The sequence below is a fragment of the Dermacentor albipictus genome, unplaced genomic scaffold (assembly GCF_038994185.2).
Source record: "Dermacentor albipictus isolate Rhodes 1998 colony unplaced genomic scaffold, USDA_Dalb.pri_finalv2 scaffold_14, whole genome shotgun sequence".
Taxonomy (NCBI): domain Eukaryota; kingdom Metazoa; phylum Arthropoda; class Arachnida; order Ixodida; family Ixodidae; genus Dermacentor; species Dermacentor albipictus.
In genome coordinates, this window is record NW_027225568.1 from 15,381,294 (window position 1) to 15,401,691 (window position 20,398).

The 20,398-nt window shown below is 47.5% G+C and overlaps 1 protein-coding gene across 1 annotated transcript in view; it reads left to right on the forward strand.

Annotated features, from left to right (window-relative positions):
• LOC139051743 (uncharacterized) overlaps positions 1-20,130 on the forward strand; it is a 185,236-nt gene extending 165,106 nt beyond the window's left edge. Inside the window, exons 5-6 of the mRNA XM_070528734.1 lie at positions 18,109-18,347; positions 19,101-20,130. The gene's annotated coding sequence lies outside the window, so the exon portion shown is untranslated. The remainder of the gene's footprint in view (positions 1-18,108; positions 18,348-19,100) is intronic.
• The last annotated feature ends 268 nt before the right edge of the window (positions 20,131-20,398 follow it).

The following is a 20,398-nucleotide window of genomic DNA, read 5'->3' on the forward strand; positions in this document are numbered from 1 at the left end:
CGCCGTCTCAGCTTGCCAGTCTCGAGTGGCGCCGGTCCTGTCGTTTGTGTTCTTCTCCCTAAGTCCTGCTCTTTTGCGCCTTGCCTTTACAACTTCAAGCATGAACCAACTAGCCCAAGCAAGAGTTTTACTTGAGCATATTTCTTCTACATTGGGCCCTTTCTTTCATCAAAGCTTTCACATCGATCCTGCCTATTTGTGCGTCAACCTGATCGCCGTCTCAGCTTGCCAGTCTCGAGTGGCGCCGGTCCTGTCGTTTGTGTTCTTCTCCCTAAGTCCTGCTCTTTTGCGCCTTGCCTTTACAACTTCAAGCATGAACCAACTAGCCCAAGCAAGAGTTCTACTTGAGCATATTTCTTCTACATTGGGCCCTTTCTTTCATCAAAGCTTTCACATCGATCCTGCCTATTTGTGCGTCAACCTCATCGCCCTCTCAGCTTGCCAGTCTCGAGTGGCGCCGGTCCTGTCGTTTGTGTTCTTCTCCCTAAGTCCTGCTCTTTTGCGCCTTGCCTTTACAACTTCAAGCATGAACCAACTAGCCCAAGCAAGAGTTTTACTTGAGCATATTTCTTCTACATTGGGCCCTTTCTTTCATCAAAGCTTTCACATCGATCCTGCCTATTTGTGCGTCAACCTGATCGCCGTCTCAGCTTGCCAGTCTCGAGTGGCGCCGGTCCTGTCGTTTGTGTTCTTCTCCCTAAGTCCTGCTCTTTTGCGCCTTGCCTTTACAACTTCAAGCATGAACCAACTAGCCCAAGCAAGAGTTTTACTTGAGCATATTTCTTCTACATTGGGCCCTTTCTTTCATCAAAGCTTTCACATCGATCCTGCCTATTTGTGCGTCAACCTGATCGCCGTCTCAGCTTGCCAGTCTCGAGTGCCGCCGGTCCTGTCGTTTGTGTTCTTCTCCCTAAGTCCTGCTCTTTTGCGCCTTGCCTTTACAACTTCAAGCATGAACCAACTAGCCCAAGCAAGAGTTTTACTTGAGCATATTTCTTCTACATTGGGCCCTTTCATTCATCAAAGCTTTCACATCGATCCTGCCTATTTGTGCGTCAACCTGATCGCCGTCTCAGCTTGCCAGTCTCGAGTGGCGCCGGTCCTGTCGTTTGTGTTCTTCTCCCTAAGTCCTGCTCTTTTGCGCCTTGCCTTTACAACTTCAAGCATGAACCAACTAGCCCAAGCAAGAGTTTTACTTGAGCATATTTCTTCTACATTGGGCCCTTTCTTTCATCAAAGCTTTCACATCGATCCTGCCTATTTGTGCGTCAACCTGATCGCCGTCTCAGCTTGCCAGTCTCGAGTGGCGCCGGTCCTGTCGTTTGTGTTCTTCTCCCTAAGTCCTGCTCTTTTGCGCCTTGCCTTTACAACTTCAAGCATGAACCAACTAGCACAAGCAAGAGTTTTACTTGAGCATATTTCTTCTACATTGGGCCCTTTCTTTCATCAAAGCTTTCACATCGATCCTGCCTATTTGTGCGTCAACCTGATCGCCGTCTCAGCTTGCCAGTCTCGAGTGGCGCCGGTCCTGTCGTTTGTGTTCTTCTCCCTAAGTCCTGCTCTTTTGCGCCTTGCCTTTACAACTTCAAGCATGAACCAACTAGCCCAAGCAAGAGTTTTACTTGAGCATATTTTTTCTACATTGGGCCCTTTCTTTCATCAAAGCTTTCACATCGATCCTGCCTATTTGTGCGTCAACCTGATCGCCGTCTCAGCTTGCCAGTCTCGAGTGGCGCCGGTCCTGTCGTTTGTGTTCTTCTCCCTAAGTCCTGCTCTTTTGCGCCTTGCCTTTACAACTTCAAGCATGAACCAACTAGCCCAAGCAAGAGTTTTACTTGAGCATATTTCTTCTACATTGGGCCCTTTCTTTCATCAAAGCTTTCACATCGATCCTGCCAATTTGTGCGTCAACCTGATCGCCGTCTCAGCTTGCCAGTCTCGAGTGGCGCCGGTCCTGTCGTTTGTGTTCTTCTCCCTAAGTCCTGCTCTTTTGCGCCTTGCCTTTACAACTTCAAGCATGAACCAACTAGCCCAAGCAAGAGTTTTACTTGAGCATATTTCTTCTACATTGGGCCCTTTCTTTCATCAAAGCTTTCACATCGATCCTGCCATTTTGTGCGTCAACCTGATCGCCGTCTCAGCTTGCCAGTCTCGAGTGGCGCCGGTCCTGTCGTTTGTGTTCTTCTCCCTAAGTCCTGCTCATTTGCGCCTTGCCTTTACAACTTCAAGCATGAACCAACTAGCCCAAGCAAGAGTTTTACTTGAGCATATTTCTTCTACATTGGGCCCTTTCTTTCATCAAAGCTTTCACATCGATCCTGCCTATTTGTGCGTCAACCTGATCGCCGTCTCAGCTTGCCAGTCTCGAGTGGCGCCGGTCCTGTCGTTTGTGTTCTTCTCCCTAAGTCCTGCTCTTTTGCGCCTTGCCTTTACAACTTCAAGCATGAACCAACTAGCCCAAGCAAGAGTTTTACTTGAGCATATTTCTTCTACATTGGGCCCTTTCTTTCATCAAAGCTTTCACATCGATCCTGCCTATTTGTGCGTCAACCTGATCGCCGTCTCAGCTTGCCAGTCTCGAGTGGCGCCGGTCCTGTCGTTTGTGTTCTTCTCCCTAAGTCCTGCTCTTTTGCGCCTTGCCTTTACAACTTCAAGCATGAACCAACTAGCCCAAGCAAGAGTTCTACTTGAGCATATTTCTTCTACATTGGGCCCTTTCTTTCATCAAAGCTTTCACATCGATCCTGCCTATTTGTGCGTCAACCTGATCGCCGTCTCAGCTTGCCAGTCTCGAGTGGCGCCGGTCCTGTCGTTTGTGTTCTTCTCCCTAAGTCCTGCTCTTTTGCGCCTTGCCTTTACAACTTCAAGCATGAACCAACTAGCTCAAGCAAGAGTTTTACTTCGTACGACCCAGATGTCGTTTCCCGCGCCGCCACCAGGCGCCGCTACTATACCTCAAACTCCAGCGCAAGACGCCCATAGACGTTATGGAGAAAGGTGCTGTCCTTTTGTTTCTTGCCCGTAACGACTTCGTTGCGAGTGTATTCAATTTTACTGTTGTGCAACTCGTGCTCAATGAAGGTGAGTCCCTTGCGAACCAATGTGCATATCCCTCTACCCCCGCTGACCTTTGGAGACTTGGCGTATACCCGATAACCGGGTAGCGACACAGCATCAGTGCGAGTCTCTTGTATCATAATTATATCCGGCTTGCATGCTACTTGGGTTATGTGTTGCTGCAAGACTGCCCTCTTGCTAGCGAAACCGTTACAGTTCCATGCCAGGTCACGAGACCCTTCACTGCTGTAGTTGTTGCTGCTGCTGGAGTGGCCATGATTGTTGCTGATTGTACTGCTGCGTTATTTGCTGTATTGCGTTCGTTAACTGCTGACACGTCCGCTCGATGGCAGCGAACCTGTCGTTAATCATCTTGGTGAAGGCTGTCTTAATATCATCTTCGAGCCCGTCCAGGTGCTCCTCGATTTGGTCGACCTTGTCTTTGATGTTGTCCACCCGGTCGTTGAGCTTGCGCTCCTTAGGTTCTCGATCGCTCGTCGGTTGGGTGCCGGTTCCTTCTCAGCGGATGTTGGTAGTACAGCGCTGCTGATGCTGGGTGTGGGTTCACATGATACCGCTTGGGGGGTTTCATTATTGTTGGAACGGGTCGTCAGGAGCTTCTTAATTTCTGCGATCTCGTTTGCCATCTTGCTAATAGTGGCCTCTTGCCTACTGACTTTCGCCTGCAGCTCATTGATTTTGCGGCTAAGTGCCTCGTTGGCTTCCTTCAACGTCCTCATCGCCTCGTCTTCCCTCGTCTTGCTGTTGCTAATGGTCTTGGTCGTTGCGGTGGTATTGGAGGTTGTGGTGGTGGTAAACCCCGGGCTTTCTTGGCACCGTGCAATTGCTGCATCGGCCCAACTCACGCGCTCACGTGGCTGTGATCGCTTACGGCTAAGGCTATGCTGTCTACTCTCGCTGGCCCTGCGCTTCGAGACGGAACGTGACGCGCGGCGACCAGCTGGGCCGGCAGATGTTGCGGTTGCTGACATCAGCGATGGAAATTCCTCAGCTCTGAGAGACGCTCGTTGTTGCTGCTGCGCTTGTTGTTCAGCCATCTTGCGCTCCCATTGCCTCTTTGTAACTACGTATGGGACCTTGTACCTATTCTTGCAAACCTTGTCACCGGTCAGATGTGGCCCTCCGGACAATCTGCATGTGGGGTTACATCTATGGTCTTACTTGGGGTCAATGGCCCCGCAAGCAAAGCAAGCCCTCAGGTGAGGGTTTGGACAAACGTCGCGGCGGTGGCCCACCTTCCCGCACTGCTTACATACATCGAATTGTTTTCGATTTAGGCTGCACTTGGTGAGAACGGGACCATAGCACACGTAATTTGGGACCTCCAGGCCCTTGAAAGCCACGATGACTGTGGTCGAGCTACCAATCCTCTTCGCGCCAAGTGCCAAGGGATTTCTCGAGTTAACAATGTCCCGGCCGATTGCGGCCGTGGAGTCCTCTATTGGGATGCCTCTAATAACGCCTTTAACGGTGCCATATGGTGCGGTTTGATATGCGCCAGTCACGTGTTCCTTGCCACCAATGCAGATCGATTTTATTTCTGCATAATGTGAAGCACGTATATCGTCGGGGGTACTCACCACCATGATGTTTTGTTGCAAGTTGGAGCAGAAGGTGTTCGGCACTCCGTCCTCCCTTGATACCTTCGCCGCCGTCATGATGGCCGATGCCCCGGTGGCGGTCTGAGTCCTCGCGATGTTAAGGCCTCCCCGAGGGCCCAATATTACCTTGGTCTCCTCCCTCGGTAGAGCGTCCGGCATCCTTGCTGCCCTCGTCATCGAAGCTTTCCCGTTCCTGGCAACGTTCTTCGTCGTAGGTCTTGACTGGCGAGCGGCAGTCCCCTCGCCGGCCAAGGTCTTTATACACCGGCCGACGTGCGACCAGTCTGCATCGTCGTTGAATTCCTCGGAAGAAATTTCTTCGCCTTGAACTTCCACACACATCTGGCTAACGTCGGAATGCGCCTGGTCCCGAACAATGGACGCCTCCATCTCGGTCGACATGTTTGTACAGCCGCCGCCCGAAGACGACGACCTTTCCTTGCAGAGGTTAGGCCTGGCTATGGGCAGTTCCAAGCTGTTCTATTAGGCTAAGTGGAACGGCGCCGGCCTCCACGGAAAGTCCCGGGAAACTGGCGAAAAAGCGTACCTTTTGGTAGCCACCGGTACCGGTTGATGGCCCGCACTCTCACGGACACAGTGGTAATAGTTATACTGAGGTAAAAAATAATCAGTGCTGCAAAATTGGTCATAAAATCACGAGCCAATGTAAGCACGTCAGCTCATACCATGGCTCATCACAATACAAAGAAAAAATTTCAGAACCGAATATAATAGGTCTGTTCTTCCCAACCCCAGCAATTCATGGAAATCGAGCGTGAAAACTGTTTCAGCTTCCCTTCAAGGATATACGTAACAAGGGATGAAGAGTTAACAAAGGAGACACCGACAGGCGCTCCTGTCATGCACTAAATGCACTGAAAGATTGCCATAATAATAACAAATGTGTGACAGTGAAGGCGCACATGACGGAGCACTAAGCGCTTATTTTGTCAGAGCGTTCTGTCGAGGCCGTAACATTTCGTCACTTTGTATTTTCTCTCAAATACGTGCAAACCTATTTAGCGTGCCTTCATAAACGCTACACACCAGAGTTTCTAGCTGACTGTTCGCATGCACGGGAAATTAGGTTTTGTACGAATGTTCAGGCCGATAGGGTGCCGGCTGAGAGTAGTATGTGGTACAGAACAGAGGATAGTATACAATTCGGCGAATCAAATCAGTTCAAAAATTGATGATTTTCCTTAAGGGCCATTTCAGATGTTTCATTTTCTTTCTCTTTATATTTTGCCTAATTATCCACTTTAAACTTACGTTAAAAAATTATCTTGAAGCCTCAGCTAATCCCCCACTTCAGGTATGTGCAATTTCTTTGGCATGTTTGAAGAAATAAGTGTGTTTCCAAAGCTGCCAGACGCAGTATGGATTACGCCTGCTTCACTTTCCTTTGCCGCAGCTTTCAGCTTTTGTTTCAGTCGCATAAAATTACTCGCCGTGTGCTCAATCATCCTGGTGAGTACATGCCTTGCGTTAAACACTCTAAATCGACATCGACTACGATGAACTGCGGTGGGCTACCAATATATGGGTATATATATTATTGCACTGTAAACGCCGCGAGGTGTTCTTCGCGGCTGGCCATCAAACCTTTGACTCCGCGCTCAGAATAAAAAGAAAAGGAAATCCACAGTCATTCCACTCTGTGAAGGTGAATGACCAGCGGAGCTGTAGATATTGTGATAAATGGGTTGATTGAAAATAATAGACACATACTGCAAAGAATTTCCTTTCTTTCACGATTTTTCGTTCTTTTATTAAATTTCATACTCCATACTTTTTTTTATTTTTAACCTTCTTTTGCTTGCTATTTTTGTATTTCTTATTTGATCACCAAGGTGACTATCGGTTTACGATCGTTATGATCGATATACGGCCAGTGGCTCTGTGCTGATACTGGGAAGGTTCTAGGCCAATGTGAGATCTATGCGCGACCGATGCGCGTCGAGGGCACACTGATGTTTGTGCAACATAGAATGCCGAACCTTTGCAGAAGAAACGCCACGAACCACTTTTCGTCTGAGCGAGACACGACTATGTCGAAATCACCCACAATTACGATGGGAGTGGAGTCGGTAGGGCTGATCCAACCAAACGTGCATACGCTTGGCGTTTGCGACGCGATCTTCGTCTGTGTTATGTGCCGCCCGCCGTCACCGCGGACGTTCCCGCTTCTATTAACATTGGTGTCCTTCGTATGTGTGCTGTTCTTCCGCAGTCCTCCCCGCACGCGGCCTACCCATTACACAAGGGTGGAAGGGAACTGATATAATATTACGTGGTTTGCCTACAGGGCCCGTGACGTCGCACTGTAATCCATGCTAAACAGTGTCTATTCCAGTTTTAGCTTTTACAGCGGAGCTGTTATAGGCTAGGTTCTGACGGTTCGTGTGTGTGGGCAAGAAAGATGGCGGCCACCCCAGAGCTAAAAGTGTTGAAGCGTAGAGCAAAATCGTATCACTGGGTATGCCCCAGCTACGTTTAATCGCGAGAAGTGCGAAAACGTGTTGTGATTAAACACATCCTAATAAAAAAAGTGGTTGAGCTATCTCCTCGTAGCCATCGCGCCGCGAGCCCGCCTTGCGCGGCACCACGCTTTTCTTCTCACGCTTTCGCCCCACCTTCCTGTCCTTTCTGCTTCATGGTTCCGCTCCTCTCGCCTCCTCGGCTTTCCTGCTCGCGTTCTTTTCTCTATCGCCGTCTTTCATCTCCCGCTGCACTCTGCGTTCGCTTTCATTATTCGTTGTGCTCGCTTGTTCGGTTAAAACCGCCGACTCTCGCCGCAGGATAGGGTGCATAAAAAAGCAGCGGTCTAAAATGCCCTTAGGCCGGCTTTGGTGGCGGATCTACTCCACCGGGTAATGAACATTTCTGTATGCTAAGCAAACTCACACTTCGACGGCACCAAACGGCTAAAGTATTGTTTCGATCCCCATGATTGACGACAAAGCACGGAGTACGATAAAGGGGAAGAGCGTCTTTATAGGAAAAAAAATCGAGAACATAGATCAAAGCCGAATTTCCTGAATGCCTATGCCTAAAAAGTTTGTCTCACATTGCCCATTTGCGGCCGGAACGTAGTCCTGTTCATCTTCAGGCGAAGTTTAGCAGAAGGGCCACTGTACTGCCGGCCAAAAAAAGTAAATGGACCACGGCTTAGGTGGCCGGAGCGGCTGCAGGGCCACACCGGGTCGCTGCTATCTCGCTCCGCGCGCTGATGACGAGAGTGCCCCGAGTGACGCCAGACTTCACCCTCACTTTCACGCGGTCCCTCATCACGCTTGATAAATTTCTAGTGTGCCGTTCCGTTGCTCTGCTGCTGACGATCACGATGAAGGGGACCGTGCACTGCCGGTAGCCTAACACATGGCGCTGTCGCACAGTAGCGGACGGCTGCGGCGCGTCAAACCGCGGCACTGAGATGGAACGAAGACCCGTTCTGATTGTTGTTTTGCTAATATTCACTTTATCTTTCATATTAGTGCATGTCACCGGCGTCCACCGCTGCTCAATTTAGCCGCAACGGCGGCTACGGTGACGCGCGCCCTTTCACGCCAGCGTTATAAGTTACAGGCGTCAAGCTTTACTGCGGGTACGGCTTTTCTGTCGAGATTACTTTTTTCGCATTGTCTCCTGCAGTGGGTTTAATATTCATATCAGCGACGCCTCTGAAAACTGCTTCGCTTAGCTGCTACAATGCGTTATGTGACTTTACAAAAGTACCGTCAGGAAGAGATGAATGGGAAGACGAATCGGATAAACTAGTCAGTCGTGAAAGCTTATTCACGGAAGCATTCCATGGATTGATGGGGTCCTCAGTGCAATGAAAAGTTCCCGTCGACCGCGACGACTTGGCTTACTCACCTTGACATCGAGTCATAGAGCGCCGCCGCTATTGCATCGGACGTCCGCGCAGCGCTTCCCACTCTGTAACATATCGCGCCGGCGTTAAAGACCGCGCGTCACCGTAGCCGCCATTGCGCCTACTTGCGTCATGTTGCCTAAAATCGAGCAGCGGTGGACGCCGGCGGCATGCACTAGTATGAAATATAGGGTGAATGTAAGCAAAACAATTAGAACGTATCTTCGTTCCTTCTTAGTGCCGCGGTTTGATGCCCTGCGGCCGCCCACTACTGTGCAACAGCGCCATGTGCTATACTACTGGTGATACACGGTCCCCTTCGTCGCGACCGTCAGCAGCAGAGCAACCGAATGGCGCACTAGAAGTTTATCAAGCGTGATGAGGTACCGCGTGAAAGTGAGGGTGGAGTGCGGCGTCACTCGGGGCACTCTCGCCGTCAGCGCGCCGAGCTAAAAGCCCTTGATAACCTGAAAATACCGCCACTCTTAGAACTCTGCCGCTGCCGCGCGTCCTCCCCCGCGGCAACCAGTTTTGCCCCCATTTTTCTGCGCTACGATTGGTCTCCTTGCTGTTGCCCTTGGAAACACGCGGATCTTGAGTTTCGCTTGTGTTTTTCTTTTTCGTCCGCGCCATTTTTCTCTTCAGTTGGGCTGGCACGGCGCTTTACCTCGGTGTAGCGAACGTTGTACGCTGTGTTTCCTGGTCTCTGTGCCAGCGCTATGCCGTGCTGTTGCGCATATAACTGCAGCAAGAAGCCTGAAGATGGTTATCCAATATTTGTGATACCACATCAAAAAGCGTGACGGCTTGCACAGGAAGCAGTGGCTGCATAACATTGGCCGAAAAACTGTTCCGACTAAGAACAGCGTTGTTTACGAGGTGAGGCGTCTTTCTTCTTGCTCGTATCAAAACACTCCCTAATGCTGCATTTTTTTTACTCCTCCCGGCCTGCTCACCAGCGTTTTTGCTGCGGCAATTTATACGTTGCATAAAAATGGGGTTGTCCTCAGTATGCTTAATACTCCGGTGGGACCTCGCATGTCGCCAACTCTCGTTATTCAGTCGGAAATGCAGCATTCTAGGTTGTTTCCCGCTGTGAAGAATTCTGAGCGATGATACAGCCTCTCGATCGCACTCTTCGTTATTGTTAATACACGTTTCCGGTTTCACCTACAATCTAAATAGCGGCTTGTAGAGGAGCTATTATTTGCGAAAAAATTTGCGGCAAGTATATCCGAGGTATTGCAGGTGACGAGCGCTAGCTAGTCCATACTGCATTTTTTTTTATGTTTTAAGGCGAAAGTCTCTAGATCTCTGTTTCAAGGTCGCGTTGTGAACAGAAAATATCACGCGACCCAGGAAGGCCAGAAACGACGCAAAGGATGTCCAGTCGTGTATAAGAGATTAATAATTAGTCAAGTTAATTAATCGTTAATTAGTGATTGAAATAAGGCGGATTCGAAAGGATTAAGGTTGATTAGGGTGTTTAAGGTGGATTAGGATGCATGAACAAGGATTAAGGTGTATTAGGGTGGATGAAGGAAGATTAAGGTGAATTAAGGGGATTTATGGTTGATTAGGGTTGATGGAGAATTAAGGGTGGATTAAGGAGGATTAATGTGGAATAGAGTAGGAGAAGGGTGATGGAGGTAGATTAAGGTGAATTACAGTAGGCTCTACAACACTTTCGCATTCGCGTCTCTTAGGCGATACCTGAGGACATCTTGGAGTTTTGGAATTTGCTTTGAATTGCACTTCTACGCACGCATGAATGGGCGACGATTATTATTTGGTTTTTCTCACGGATACAGCATATGTGCAGGGGGTGTTCACGTGATCGCGCACGCTTGCTGTTGATATCGACTTCCAGGCGGAGGCCGGGAATCTTCGCTTTAATAGCGAATGTTTAAAAACACTTTCCTGGGGTTTTGTTCTGTAGGGAAATTTTTCTATTGATTTAACACAAGCTGAAATCATTGCATCAATGCGCTTTGATTACGAACGTTGAGCAATCAATCGTGATTGTGGTCATGAAGTAGTAGTGCAAGAAATATTCTGCAGGCAGTAATGTTTAGCACCGCAAAGTAATTCATCCTATTCCACCATAATCCACCTTAAACTGCCCTAAACCTCCTTAATGCACCTTCATCAACCTTCATTCTACTTAACACACCTTATTCCTCCTTAATACCCTAATCTATATTATTACGATCACTTATACATCATTAATTAACTTTGCTAATCAGTAATCATCTCTTATACACCTCTGGACATGATTTGGTTCGCTTCCGGCATTTTTTGGGTCACGTGATATCTTGAATATCTCACATCGCGACCTTAAAGCAGAGATCTAAGGCTTTGGCTTAATAAGCCAAACACAGAGGGATGTAAATTTGGGGGTTTTACGTGCCAAAACCACTTTCTGATTATGAGGCACGCCGTAGTGGAGGACTCCGGAAATTTGGACCAGCTGGCGCTCTTTAACGTGCAATTAAATGTAAGTACCACGAGTGTTTCCGCATTTCGACGCCATCGAAATGCGGCCGCCGTGGCCGGGATTCGATCCCGCGACCTCGTGCTCAGCAGCCCAAAACCATAGCCACTGAGCAACCACGGTGGGTACACGCAGAGAGATGTGCCACAAGCAAAACTAGTTCAGACACACAAAGTAAACCATCTCATCATGTGGCAGAAAAAATTTCTGCTGTATGGAACTCACCTCAAAGCTCCGTTGAAATCAGTATGCCCCGCGAATACAGCGTTAGGAAAAAAGCAACTTCCTCAGAAACGTTGCTTTGAACATTATCGATGCGGTTATCAGCATTTCTTAAAATTTTCAACGCCGCTGGGCCGCGCAACTGGCCCAAAATATGCGCCTCCATAGAATGCTGCGGCCCGTCCGCGGGAGCCGAGGGGAAAAGGCGAGGAGAATCGAGGAGGAAAGCGCCGCGGGAAGGAGAGCGTCGCTACTTTCAAATTATCAAGGGTTTTTATTTTACGCTGAGGGAGATAGAGCCCCGGTGTGGCCCCGCAGCCGGTCCGGCCACCTAAGCCGTGATTCGTTTACTTTTTTGTCTGACAGTACATGTGATACATGGGATATAACAGGGCTCAGTGAAGTTAGCAGGAGAAAAGAAGCATATACAGTGCTAAAAAGCCGGCACGTCGTGTGCTACCAAGGCTTAGCGGAGAGACGAGAACTAGGAGTCGGATTCCTGATTAATAAGGAAATAGCTGGTAACATGCAGGAATTCTATAGCATTAACGAGAGGGAGGCAGGTCTTGTTGTGAAACTTAATAAGAGGTACAAATTGAAGGTGGTACAAGTCTATGCCCCTACATCCAGTCATGATGACCCGGAAGTCGAAAGCCTCTATGAAGACGTAGAATCGGCGATGGGTAAAGTCAAAACAAAATACACTATACCGATGGGCGACTTCAATGCCAAGGTAGGCAATGAGCAGGCTGGAGACAAGTCAGTGGGGGAATATTGCATAGACACTAGGAATAGCAGGGGAGAGCTATCAGTAGACTTTGCAGAACAGAATAATATGCGGATAATGAATACCTTCTTCAGCAAGCGGGATAGCCGAAAGTGGACGTGGAAGAGCGCGATTGGCGATACTAGAAATGAAATTGATTTTATACTCTGCTCTAACCCTGGCATCATACAAGATGTGGACGTGCTCGGCAAGGTGCGCTGCAGCGACCATAGAATGGTAAGAACTTGAATTAGCCTAGACCTGCGGAGGGAACGGAAGAAACTTGTACATAAGAAGCCGATCAATGAGTTAGCGGTAAGAGGGAAAATAGAGGAATTCCGGATCAAGCGACAGAGCAGCTATTTGCCTTTACCTCACGAAGATGACTTTAGTGTTGAAGCAATGAACGACAATCTTATGGGCATCAATATGGAGTGTGCAGTAGAAGTCGGTGGTAACTCCGTTAGACAGAATACCAGCAAGCTATCGCATGAGACGAAATATTTGATCAAGAAACGCCAATGTATGAAAGCGTCTAACCCTACAGGTAGAATAGAACTGGGAGAACTTTCAAAGTTAATCAACAAGCGTAAGACAGCTGACATAAGGAAGTGTAATATGGATAGAATTGAACATGGGGCCGTATTCTGTAGCGGTTCGCTTTGAAACCGGTTCGGTCTGGCTGTTGCCATTGGTCGGCTCTTCGTTGTCGTCATCCCTGGTGGGCGGGACGACAAATTTTGTTGACGTCACACAGGATGTCAATTATCTACGAGAGGAACCGCGGAGAATTGGTTCGCTCGAGGGTCGGGCGTGGTGGCGAGCATGATGTCGAGGGTTGCTAGGGCAACCGTGGCTGCCGGCTAGTCTCGCGCCAGCTGACGAGCCGGTACCTAGACGAGACAAGACAGAGATGGCAATGGCGGCTCCTTTGGTTGTGCTAGGTTGTGCTGCTGGCGAGAGCTGAAAGACAACCACGCTAAGAAAGGCAACGACGCGACGCGTTCGGCATGGCCGAAGAAGAGTTTCGACGGCATTTTAGGCTCTCCAAAGACATAGTGCGACGTCTTTGCGATGACCTGGAAGAACATCTCGGACCTCAAAGATTTCATGGTGTCGACACTACGATGAAAGTGCTGTGCGCACTGCGGTTTCTTGCCACCGGCAGCTTTCAACAGTGTGTCGGGAATGAAGAAGCGATTGCACTGCCGCAGCCTTCGGTCAACCGGATCATTACAGCCATCGCCAAGGCCATTACGGTTGTGGGCAAAGAAAAACGATGGGTTAGAATCCCATCCACGGCGCAACAGAAAGCCGCCGTAAGCTGTGCTGGCCCAACACACACGACGCCTTTGCTAGGTAGGGGTGCTCCACGACAATTGAAACGAGTGTTTCGCGCTGCCTCGCTGAAACAGGAGGACCCAGCCGCCTGTCCTTGTGCGACGGCATCGTTTCGGTTTCGTTGCGCGAACAAGTCCAAGACGTAAACATAATACTAATCCATAAGAAAAGGGACGCCAAAGACTTGAAAAATAATAGACTGATCAGCTTACTGTCCGTTGCCTACAAACAATTTTATAAGGTAATCTCAAATAGAATCAGGAACACCTTAGACTTCTGTCAAGCAAAGGACCAGGCAGAATTTCGTGAAGGCTACTCAACAATAGACCATAGTCGCACTATGAATCAGGTGATAGAGAAATGCGCGGAATATAACCGACCCTTATATATAGCTTTCATTGATTACGAGAAAGTGTTTGATTCATTAGTCATGCAGGCATTACGGAATCAGGGTGTATACGGGCCGTACGTAAAAATACGGAAAGATATCAACAGCGGCTCCACAGCCACCGTAGTCCTCCATAAAGAAAGCAACAAATTCCCAATAAAGAAAGGCGTCAGGCAGGGAGATACGATCTCTCCAATGCTATTCACAGCGTGTTTACAGGAGGTATTCAGAGACCTGAATTAGGAAGACTTTGGGATAAGAGTTCATGGAGAATACCTTTGTAACTTGCGATTCGCTGATGGTATTGTCGTGCTTAGTAACTCAGGAGACCTATTGCAATGCATGCTCACTGACCTGGAGAGGCAAAGCAGAAGGGTGGGTCTAACAATTATTCTGCAGAAAACTAAAGTAATGTTTAACAGTCTCAGAAGAGAATAGCAGTTTACGATAGGTAGGGAGGCACTGGAAGTGGAAAGGGAATACATCTACTTAGGACAGGTAGTGACCGCGGATCCGGATCATGAGACGGAAATAATCAGAAGAATAAGAATGGGCTGGGGTGCGTTTGGCAGGCATTCTCAGATCATGAAGAGCAGGTTGCCATTATCCCTCAAGAGAAAAGTGTATAATAGCTGTGTCTTACCAGTACTCACCTACGTGGTAGAAACTTGGAGGCTTACGACAAGGGTTCTACTTAAATTAAAGAATGATGGGTGTAACGTTAAGGGATAAGAAAAGAGCAGATTGGGTGAGGGAACACACGCGAATTAATGACATCGTAGTTGAAATCAAGAAAAAGAAATGGGCATGCGCAGGACATGTAATGAGGAGGGAAGATAACCGATGGTCATTAAGGGTTACGTACAGGATTCCAAGGGAAGGGAAGCGTAGCAGGAACGGCATAAAGTTAGGCAGGCGGGTGAGATTAAGAAGTTTGCAGGGACGACATGGCCACAATTAGTACATGACTGGGGTAGTTGGAGAAGTATGGGGGAGGCCTTTGCCCCGCACTGGCCGTAACCAGGCTGATGATGATGATGATGATGATGATGATGATGATGATCATGACGATGACGACATGTGGTCTGTGGTGTAGGAGGAGCAACAGTGGCTGCGGCGACCAGCCCCATCGAGAGCGTGAGGGTGCGTTCTTTTCGTCCTCACGACACGAGCCCACTGCCAACATGCACGACGCTGATGATGATGTTACATGGGAGGTCGCGCGGTGGTGAAGATGACGTTACATTTGGCACAGAGGTGCTTTTGCTTTGAAAAGTTCGAAAGGCTACGTATTATTTTATTTGAAGCGTACAGATAATTCTTTTGTTCATTTTTATCATTAGTACAACCACAAAAAACGTTGTGCTGCTGGCTTTTATGAGGAAATTCCTGTATCAAACGCTTACGTTTTTGGAGAAAGGCTTTTGTATTTAACTATCTATTTGTGCATCATGAAAAAGAAAGAACAATAAAATAATTGCAGGCCATGTATTTGGTATCTTGTCAGTTACGGAGTTAATTGTAATAAATCGAAAAACTTCATTGCACGCTGACACCAGTGCTCGTTCGTACACATCTTGTCCTCTTCATAAGAGGTACCTTCCCAAGATATTTTCTCGTATGAGTATCTGTGTGAGCGAGTAGAAAAAAATGAAGAGCGCAGCAGGCAGCTGTCTCGTGCACTACGGGTCGCAATAGGTTTCAGGCCCTGTCTCTCCATTTGGTGTGTGCTTGTAGATTTAAAAAGCCGCACCCAACTTGCTCAGCATAGAAAAGAAGTTATTGCTTGAGTGGCTATTGACATAGCAAAAGCTTATGACAGCGTTGAGTACTCTCTACTGCTGGACAGATTACAGTCCTACAATTTTCCGATATATATAACGGCATGGATTTTTGAATTTCTAATAAACACAAAATTTCATTGTTTTCAAAACGGCTTTTCTTCAAAAATGTTCGATCAGGCAAGAGGGGTGCCCCAGGGGGCTGTTCTGTCCACTATACTATTTAACGTGTTGATGAGTTCAGTACCACTGCACCAGGATGTGAATCTGTATGTCTATGCAGATGACATGACATTTTTCGCGACAGCTAGAGACATCAATTTCCTTCACCTGTCTTGGCAAACGTACTTCTGCGCTCCACAGACGTGGCTTCACAACCTGCACCTGTCACTAAACATAAACAAAAGTGCAGTGCTTGTTTTCCCGCTCTCCGGGCCGTTACAGTTATCATTATTATATGAACAGAGAACCATTCTTCAGGTAGAGTCACTTAAATATTTGGGTATCATACATGACGGAAAACTTAACTGGCGTTCGGAACGAAGGCGTCACGAGACGTAGGTTTACTACGTAGAATCAGTAACCGACGCTCTGGTATGCGAAGTGGCATATTAATTATGATTTATCGTATGTATGTACGACCGATTCTAGAATTTGGTTGTGTTTGGTTCTCCAGTAGTGCAAAATATAAATGAAGACTTCTTGTTCTGTTAGAAAGAGAAGCTCTTCGACTATGTTTAGGTCTTCCTCAATTCGTTGCTAATAATGTATTATACCAGGAAGCGCGCCTACCTACTCTTCACACACGATTCCGCATGCTTACGGTTCAAACCTACTTAAGAGCTTATGATTCTTCGCTACGACGTGGACAACACGCATTTATTAGTGAACCAAGTCCATTTTTGAGACCACGTGGTCACGGATCCATAACCCACAAGTTCTATTTGTGCAAGCACAATTACCACCTTTAAATGTTCGCCTTAGAGAAATAATTCCGCTTCATAGGTCTCCGAGGTCGCTGAAAATTGAATTTGCATACATTTTTCCACACAATGCGAAATTTCTGGCCATAGCATATTTGAATGACCGTTTACAAGATTATTTGGCCCGTTTTAAAATAAACGAAATAGCGACTGATGCTTCTTCGTGTGAAGAGAAGCAGGCGTGTGTATTTACTCACTAACCCTCGATTGGTCTTTTTCACTTCGCCTACCAGTTTATACATCAGTTTTTCATGCTGAACTTCTGGCAATAGTTCTTGCCTTGCGGAAGTTACCCATTCATACTACACGAGTTATTATCGCCACAGATTCTCTGTCGGTATGCAACGCACTTACTGCGTCTACAAAGTCAACAACAGGGAACACGTTTTATTCATTAGCTTTGCCTCACTTATGTTTAGTGCATATAGTATGGGTCCCTGGTCACCGAGACATTCATATAAATGAAATAGCCGATTACTTAGCACGAGCTTCTTTAGCAGGTCCTGTGCTATTTGTGCTGCCGACAACTGCGCACAATGCAGCCAGGTATAGGCAATTTTCTTTGAGCGAGGACAAAAAAGCTCTGTCATTAGCAAAATCTTCAGATATTTTGCACCTAAAATATTCTTGGAACCAGCAATGGTGTCCTAACCGGAAATTCGAAGTTTCATTTACTAGGCTGCGTTGCCATGTTCCAACACTAAATTTTTACTTGCACAGATGTGGTCTGGCGGTATCCCCTCTATGCTACCTCTGCAATGAACCGGAATATACAGATCATTTTTTATTATCATGTCGGTGGTTTTCTACTCATGGAAAATTATGTCTATAAATTCCACTTCAAAATTTAGGATAACCTTTAAGCATTACTGTTATACTCTTCCATGTAGCAACAGTTTCGGGATATAGCCACAGGAACGTTTGCCTAGCCATTTATAATTTTCTATGAGGCACAAAAAGAATGCCTTGTTAATAGTTTTTCGTTTCAAGAATTGATTTATTTCTGCTTCAGTTTAGAGAATTCAAAAAGTAAAAACACAAATTCACAGCTTAAATCTTACTATTATTATTCATAATTTACCTTACTCAAGTTTAAGTATATCCTTTTTTTTCCTTTTTAACAGTCCTATCAACGCAAGGCTTACTACAGTATTCATCAATACTTAATTTCATGTATTCACAGTTTAATTTGCATGATGGATTACTTATTTTCCTTCGTTTTGGTGTGTTATTTATTTATTAACCAATTTATTTTATTTTATTTATTGAATCATATTACCGGCCGATTCGTGGCCTGTCCCCCACAGTGTGTTTGTGCCATCAACTGAGGCATCATCATCATCATCATCATCATCACCGCCATTTTGCACGCCCAATGCCACTCTGGCAGCAACTAATTTCTTCGGTGCGCAGCGCTTAATCGAAACAACATCCGGCTATAGGTTTTAGTGCGCGCCCAGCAGCAAGGCCTGCTTTGCCCCGGAGTTATCGCCAAAGCCGATTTGTTCTGTGGCGACGTCTCGATCGTGTCGATAATGAAGCGGCGTTCTCAACCTGATGCCCCGGCTCTGCACCAGGGTGCAACGATGACTGGCCACGGATTCTGGCGCGCAGCTCAGCAAGATGACCGGTGTAGCCGCACTCAGGGATCAGCAACAGTGTCCGCACACGGCGATGCTCGGTCTCAACTTTCTCGTGGGGGCATGATGCGCGGCAGGCATCCCGGAATTTTTCCTTCTGGCGGCTGTCACGTGTCGGCGTTCCTTTGGTCCGCAGACGGTTGCCAAGGCGTCTTCGTTAACGGAAAAGCTGACACGTGAGTGTTCGTGCATGCTCTGTAAGCGAAACAAAAGTTTTTCTGAGAGAGAATGTTGAAAAGGTAACCTTCAGGTGCAGTGCTCTGTCGAGAGTCGGCACCGTACATCGATGCTCGCAGAAATCGTCCCGATAGCCATTTTAGGGATATTCTAAATACTTCTACTGACCTATTGGCAATTGCAACAGAAACCTGCGTGTGTTTTGCACACTTCGCGCGTAGACTCCTGGAACTTCCTCGTGGCCAAGTTGAGGGTAAATTATTTGCATTTCAGGCACCGCAAGAGGAAAAACAGAAAAAGAAACACCGCAGAGCACCTGTATCATGCGCGTGTGTTATTATGCGGTTGCCTTATCGCACTGACTGTGATGCTTGTAAGATGCGTGCTTCTTGTCTTTAAGTGGCTCTTCGCCATTGGCAGGCCGGCTTCTGTAATAAAACATACACAGAATCATAATCGGCGGGCATCTGCGCTTCATAACAATTCTAGCGTAATGGCAAGTTTGTGAATATACGCCCAACTGCCAAAAGAACAATGTAAGTTATATGAAGACTTCGATTGGTCGGTAACCAACAAAACTAAAAAGAGTAATAATTTAATTACGCGATACATTTTAGTTATATCAGCATATATTGTTAAAATTCATTACAGGGGTGAAAGACCAAGTAGAACAGAACAAATAAATTATGCAGTAATCTCTAGCTACGGTGATGCAAAGGTTCCCGATCTAATGCGGAGTGTTTTATTTTCAGCGGTAAGCAGCACAGAAGAGGCGGCCCTTGTCATTCTTGCCGTGAATCGGCTGGTGCAGCATGGGCGTCGCTTCTCGCTCCAGCTGCCACACCCAAGACGATTTTCACAGCAGGCGGATAGAGCGGGCCGCTGGTGCAGCGTATTGTGATCCCAGGTGACGCCTTCACCATCCCTGGGTTCTCGAAGCCTCCGCCCACCACCTGACCATCGCAGGAGCACTGCGCAGTCCTAGCCGCTGTTCAAGCGGTGGGGCGTGGCGCAAGGGCGACGGGTCTCGCTTTGAGTGCACCCACAGCTTTTAGCTGCTGGCTCCGCGTGTGGCGTCGAGAGACCCAACATCGTTACCTTCGATGCGCTGCCCTGTACCGCGGCAAGCACTACGATAGCTTGAACACACGGGGACTTCGAGGCTCCGTGAGGGCAAGCACGTCGCCGTTATTCTGACTGTGGAGGATTGTCACACAAATTTTCATACTTTTCAAGCAGAACAAGGACGCCCCGGCTGTTGCTGGGGGCGTTATAGGTTTCCATAAAATCGGTTCTGCAAAGTCTGACCCGGAAACCTAACTGCGCACTCGCAATTTGGCCGATGTCGGGCCGCTCGAAGGACCGACGAATGACGCAATACGCCGGCGACTAGTGCTTTTTTTTTTTGTGCGTGTTTTTTTTTCTCCTAAAATGCTACTGCAACTCCTAGGCAGTTTTACCCTTATTAGCGGGAGATATTGCACTTTTCCGCTTTGCGCATATATATTGTGATATATGCTACATTTCATGACTGGCTAGAATTTTCCTTACTATTCCGTGTTTTTCCATTCTCGGAATTTACGCTTGCCCTTTTACGATAAAAGGCACGAACACGTAAGCACGAGCAGAGGCACGTAGCAGCGCTTGATAAATAATGTAAACGAAAGAAAAAAATAACGCATAGAGGTGTCAGCTTTGCCTCCGCCTCGGTTTCTCTTTTCCTGTGTATTCGTCATGCGCTGCGTACATAAATAAAGTCACGATGTACCAACGCGCTCAATTGCTACACCCGTGAATCAAACTGTTTTTTGCCTCGCCGTGGTAGGGAAGTTACGTAAAGAGCAATAAAGTGCTTCATAAAGGGTGGTCGACGTTTGCCTAGGTGGACCTATCTTTGTCAAGGGCACCCTCAGTGGGTTACTTTTAACGGGTTATCAAGCTGCTGTCGATGGTGCCGGCTGGCTGTAAACGAAAAGACTGTAAAGAAGAAAATGAGTGTGGTCATCCTGAGTACAGGGACAAGCTGTTAACCTACAACGAAATCGCCAAG